General features: G+C 36.6%; 1 long non-coding RNA gene across 1 annotated transcript; it reads left to right on the top strand.

Annotated features, from left to right (window-relative positions):
- Window positions 1–3,521: 3,521 nt before the first annotated feature.
- Window positions 3,522–5,835, top strand: LOC114902588. The gene is made up of 3 exons (XR_003795549.1): window positions 3,522–3,648; window positions 4,025–4,081; window positions 5,708–5,835. It is a non-coding gene; the product is annotated as an uncharacterized LOC114902588 (long non-coding RNA).
- The last annotated feature ends 734 nt before the right edge of the window (window positions 5,836–6,569 follow it).

The raw sequence follows: 6,569 nt of genomic DNA, 5'->3' as shown, positions 1-6,569 counted from the left end.
TTTCTCTTAACAGATGACACCTCCCAACAAATATTTACAGCACTCAGTTCTTCTGTAGGATAATGGAAGCATTGGGACTGTGGCCTGGAGTGGAACTTGTGTTCCTGCACATAAGGTCCTCAACAACACAGGGATTACAAACAGAACCAGTTACCATTTTGACATCACTTGGCTGATGGCCCTCTAGAGATATTTTGCCAGTTTAGTGGTGGAGAAGACTTCTGATGCACGGTGCTGTTGCTTACCTAGTTTATTTTCCCTTGGTCCTTTCTCCTATTGCACTGCCTCATTTCCATTTAGATTTGCCCTGGGTCCTGAACTCTCCCATTCATCCCCTTCTTTATCTCCACTCCTGTATATTTATGTCTTTAGCAGGCAATAAACAGATGGAGTGCATTTAACTCTGTGTGTGTGTGTTGGAAACATTTTTTAACCAATTTTGGTGGCTTGTAGGACCATTTCTAGATAGAAAATACATCCCCAGTTCTAAGTTTGGGCACCTGACTTTACCTCCCTTACCCTCTAACGAGCCTCCTGCCCAGATTGTAGGGTCTTTGTGATCTGATGCACTACTGTATTGGCAAACAGCTTCCAGGAATCAAGCAATCTATGCTTCTTTCAAGTTTGTGTGTGTGTGTGTGTGTGTGTGTGTGTGTGCGTTCTAAATAATCTGGTCATAGTCTGACTTCTGAAATGTAAATATATTGAGTGTAAAAGCAAGGTGTACTTTTTGAATGAGTATTAGTGGTCGATGTGGATTTTGGTATGGGGACAACCCTGCTTTGGGGTGACAACTGTGGAAAACTTTTTTTTCATAAACGTGACAAAAGGAAATTAAGAACATCTAGGAGGCTAGGGCTGACAACTCAGTTATTGTATCTTCTCTCTTTATTAGTAGCTATATCCACTGCTATGTCCTCAGGTTTTTGGTGTATGCCAGCTCATAATATGTTCTCCATATATTTTACCTTTACCGTCAATTTTCTTTTGCCCTAATTCTTCCATGTCTCATACAAAGAGTTTAGAAGCCATTAAAAGTGGCTTAAGTATATAATCAAAAAAGGGCAGCAAAGTTGGGACTAGTGGACAAATATATCAATAACATAAAAATACAGCTCCCTTGATCAAGCATTGTTAAATGGATATACTAACAAAGGATGTTGAGATTCAATGTGTGTAGGCCCTGTGAAAAAGCTATTACCATTTCTTCAATTTTGTAGATCTGGAAAGTCAGGTTTGGGGAGGATAGGTAGTTAACATTAGGTCTCGTACAAATTAAGTGGTGCAGGGCTTCCCTGGTGGCGCAGTGGTTGGGAATCCGCCTGCCGATGCAGGGGATGCGGGTTCACGCCCCGGTCCGCGAGGATCCCACGTGCCGTGGAGCTGCTGAGCTTGCGCGTCCGGAGCCTGTGCTCCGCAACGGGAGAGGCCACAACAGTGAGAGGCCCGTATACCGATAAAAAAAAAAAAAAATGCGAAGAACAAATTAAGTGGTGCACCTGGAATTCAACCGAAGTCTGCCTTACACTACTGTCCATACTCCCTCCCATTCAGACCACCTGGCTTAGTTGAGAGTCTTAACAGTTTCTTTATAGCTTTCAATAATTATGGAGTAAGCTGATCTACAACCCCTCAGCATTTTCCTTCTACTTCCCTCTTTTTTCTAATGCAAGAACGGTTTACAAAACTGTCCACCATTTTAGGGTTAGGTAAGGATTTAAAAAGCCCTTACTACTTGGATTTATAGATGAAAAAAGTCAGGAAACTCTTCCCTGAAGTCCTTACTAAAGGAATCCTGCTATCACTGCAAAATGAAATTTTGTTAGAAGACATATTCCTGATCTGAACTTTGAACCTAGCAAATAAATATGTAGTTTATTTAAGAGCTATAAATAGGCATTAAAGAAAAAAGTTTTTCACCTTTAAGGAGGATGCTCAATCATATTGGCAAGTTTTTGGTGTTTTTATTGTCCCAGTTCTCTATTTAATTGTCACCAATAATGGTAATTTAATAATGACTCTATATTACACAGTTCAGAATTATACATTAGACCAGATATTTCAAGGGCACTTTTGGTAACCACAACTGATTGTAATTTTCACACTCAGTTGCATTCATAATTAGTGAGAACCATGAAAATCTGTCAATTGCCTTTATTCATTAAGGTATTAAGTAAAGCCAACATTCCTTCCTTAATTTTATAACAATTTTGCTTGCCAAATAAAGGCCAGAATTCATACACACTGGACCAATAAGCCATATGAGAATATATAACCTAAAATACACTTCTGAGAAGTTGATTCATTTTAACTATTTCATATTTTTGGTTGAAAAAAAATCTGTACCCGAAACCCCACTTATAAATTATAATGAACAACATTTCAGAAGTTAAGTAAATGAATTATTCTCTTTTAAGATTGCTTAGTGTTTCAAGTAGAATTTCCCACTTTGCTACATTTTCCTGATACAATTTGTGTTGTGATAGGAAAACAGAAAGTTAATGACTCTTTCCAGTTTGTTCATTTTCATCTCTTATGCTTGCTGCTGTTTGGTTCCAAGTGCGTTTAACTGGCAACTTCAATGAAGATTTGGCATTGTACCATTTGATGAAAGCAGAAAAATTAGGTTGCCAATTACATATGTGCCCCTTATGTGCACTGAATTCCCACTGAAGTGATGAGCCAAATTAGAAATTTTCAGTAGTGGTACCTAAAAAGTAAAATGAGTGCCTAGGGAAATAAGGGAGATAATTTTTCATTCCTACCCCTACTACTATCATAATAAAAGTCATAAGATGTTTTAGAAAATGAATTGACTTTAAAACATTTGCAAAACAATGTTTGTAGATGAAGTATCAGAAAAAAATTTTAAGTTGCATTTTTTCTGTCCTAGTTATTTTATCACCCCTTGATTTACTTCATACTCTATCATGATTATCCAGTCAATATGAAGAAAGTTAAATGAAGACCACTTCTCCCCTTTGCTTTATCCTAATAGCATAAAGGAAATGAAAAAAAATTTTTTTTGAATATGGTATTAACATTTTGGATTTTTTCCATATTACTTAAAGGTAAAATATATTTTTGTGACAACTGTTGTAAAATTAAGGTGACATTATGAGTACCTTATAGCAACAGAAGCCTCGAATGGAGATTGAGGCTGAAATTTGCACTGGTTTCAAGATCAAGGACGGGTAAGAAAGTGTGGGACAGGAGAGAGGAGAAAAGACTCAACTGCAGTTTGGGATCCAGGGGTCCAGAGAGCACAGGAAAAAGTCTATTTTAATGTGAAAAACTCTCTTAACTGGGGCAACCTGTCAGGTAGACAGGGCACTAGCAGAAAAAAATTAAGACAGAATTATTTTTCAGAAATCTGGTAATGACTCCTACACTTGGTAAATTGTCCTTTTGCAGCAGAAATTCTGCCCGGTGACAGAACAGCAGGATCCATCATTGCCCTTGCTCTGTGGAGGAAACTAAAAGGGCAAGCAGGTCAACTGCCCAGGATTTCAGAGAGGAATCCTCTCCAGAAGCGAAGCCCAGATGACTGGGTCAAAATACTCACTGCATGAGCTGTCTTTGATCTGGGAACTACACAGACACCAAGGATTCGTCCCATGGAGCAGATGTGGTAGCAAGACTATTAAGGTGAAAGCATGTCACTGTCCTTGTCACTGGGCTACCATATCCCAGGTTTACAAATCGATCTAATTCTAAGCCCATGGGCTGAAGGGGTGGAAAGCAGATGATGTGGAGAGGCATCGCTTACCCAGCAACTGAGGAAATCCTTAATTTTCAGAGGAGAATATCCAGTTAGAGGGCTGAAAAAAGTTGAGGTGGCAGAAGGAGGGGAGAATTAATGTCAACACTGATGTTCTCTGAATTTATGTCTCTCTGTTAAGGGAGATAAACTGTATGTAAAATAATGTTTATCAACATAAAACCAAAGGAGTCTTTATAAGCAGATTCACCAGTAGAAACTTTTCCGTGTATATAATTTCCTTATCTTTGTTTCTATTTCCAGATGTGATCAATGAGGTCTTACAGAAAATGATCTCAGGATTTCTCATCTTCATATGAGGTAATTTTCATGTTTGAATACTTGTTTTGTTCTGACTGCAATATTTTTTTAAAAATATTTAACCCAGTTAATGGTTCATTTGTTGATGTCTATGAGTTACATCTATCAAAGTGATTTTTTTCACTGGACATGTGAGTTCTTCTATCATGATTGTTCCTAGGCATCTATGCATTTGTAGGCATTTCATTAAAATAAATAGAACTTGACACATTTTTTAGAGAGATCATCAGTTAAATCATCTCTAAAAATAGTATACTGATAAAATCTGAAACTGTAACAATAAATCTGTGACTCATATAAATAAATCTAATTATAACAATAGAAGAACTATAACAAAATTGTAATAGTACTCTTTACTATTTAGATATATAGTAAAAATAGACAATGCTAATAAAATAATCTAAACCATATTAAACCGTTACTTAAGCAGGTTGGAAACTGGTCTTGACATCTGTCAATTTCTGTACTGGCAGTTTCACAAATGAGATGTCTTTTTAACAAAACATCACAGCAGGAGATACAGACACGTGAATTGTAATTAAAATGTGAAAAATGCATTTCCTAGCCTTTGTCACTTATATAAAGCTTCTCTTATGTTGTGAAATTCTACCCTTAGGAAGTTACACAAAGTGGAAATAATGTTTATTTTGCCAAATCTATACACTGTTTACCATAATTTTAACTGAAGTAATGAATGCATATGCTATCATAAATTTAATTGTGGTTTCCTTATGTCTTGTTCACACAGTAATGAGATTCAATTATTTTTTAATCATCCAAATGTAGAAGATGAAGAGGAATAATTTATATATTTCTATTCAGTCTAGATCTGCTGAGGACTAATATTATTGCTTTATATTTACTCATCATTATATTCTGTATATAAAAATACATTGAATTTTATTCACTTTCTGGGAAAAAATAAACCTAAGTGAGTGCTTAATTCTGTAATGAAAAAGTTGCCTAAATATTATATAATAGTTTTCCTGGTTTCATAGCATTTACATAAAATACAAACCAAAATATGCAACGTAGGAGATGTAACTATGGTTAATGCTACATATTGCTATATATTGAACAAGTGCTCAAGAAATCAGTGGTAGCATAAATCAAGTTAACAACATAGTTTAAACTTAAAATAACACATTAACACTCAAATAGATCTTAGTTTTTATTTTCACTCTCCATAACATCTTGAATATTTTCTAGAAATTTAAAGTTAGCATGTGTTCTTGACATTTGTCATTATGGGACTTATATATCCACACACATTCACATCCCTGACTTACCTTTGGTGCAATGATGCTTTTCTTTGTACTGTTATCACTTACAAGTTTCCTTCAAATGTTAACATTTTAACAAACAAAATGGGTATTGAGATAGGAGTGAGTCATTAAATCAGTATGTAATTATATGTTTCAAATACAAAATATTCCATCTCATTTTTATGTACTTCTTACAGTACGACATTGAAACTGTTGTGATGGAGTGTTAAGGATTATGTCCCTTCCTCTTAAACCTGAGCAGACTTTTGTGACTGCCACCACTAGAATATGGTGAAAGCGATGTTATGTAATTTCCTAGCCTAGGTCATAAAATTGCCACTTACTTTATCCTTGTTCCCAGGGACTGTTGCTCATAGAAGCTAATCACCTGCTGTACAGAAGCCATGCAAACTATGGAAAGGCCCACGTGGAGAGGAACCGATGCCTTTTATCCCTCAGCACAATCTGACAGACTCCACATAAAACCAGCACCAATTTGCCAGCCATGTAAGTGAGCCATTTTGGTAATAGATCTCCAGCTCCAAATCTATCTACTCCAGCCAGCCATGTGGAGCAGAAACAAGCTGTATTAATTTTTATTGCTGCACACCAAACTACTGCAAACATAGTGGCTTAAAATAAGTAGCAATTTATTAGTTCACAGTTTTGCAGGTCAAAATTCTGGCAAGGTGTGGCTAGTTCTCTGCTTATTATCACAAGCCTGAAATCAAGGTGTTAGCCAGACTGAGTTCTCATCTAGGGGCTCTGCGGCACAAATCAACTTCCCAGCTCTTTCTGGTTGTTGACAGAATTCAGTTTCTTGCAGTTATACAGCTGAGATCTCTTCTTCTTTTACGTGTGCCTCCCTCCATCTTCAAGCCAGCAACAGCAGCTTATATCCTCATGCTTCAAATCTTTAACTTCTTCTGCCGACCAGAGAAAACACTCCCACTAGACTATAAGCCAATGGTGGGCCCATGACTTTATTTACTTATCATATCAGGGCCTAGTAGAAGCAAAATAATGTGTCCTCAAGTGACACAAGGGGTGGTGCATATGACTGACGTTTTATTCTCTTTATCATTTCCTGAAAATTGTATGTCATGGTGAAGCCTTATTGTTCATTATTCCTTCAGGAGCCTTTGTTTTCCTCCATACCATTCTCAACCTTTTGTATGTTATCTTTCTTCTGACTTGACTTTAAAAATGAAGGTTGCAGGCTT

The sequence above is a fragment of the Monodon monoceros genome, unplaced genomic scaffold (genome assembly GCF_005190385.1).
Source record: "Monodon monoceros isolate NGI ecotype Baffin Bay Population unplaced genomic scaffold, NGI_Narwhal_1 Super_Scaffold_20, whole genome shotgun sequence".
NCBI lineage: Eukaryota > Metazoa > Chordata > Mammalia > Artiodactyla > Monodontidae > Monodon > Monodon monoceros.
The sequence above is the reverse complement of the archived record's forward strand: the minus strand, read 5'-3'. Positions and strand labels throughout refer to the sequence as shown.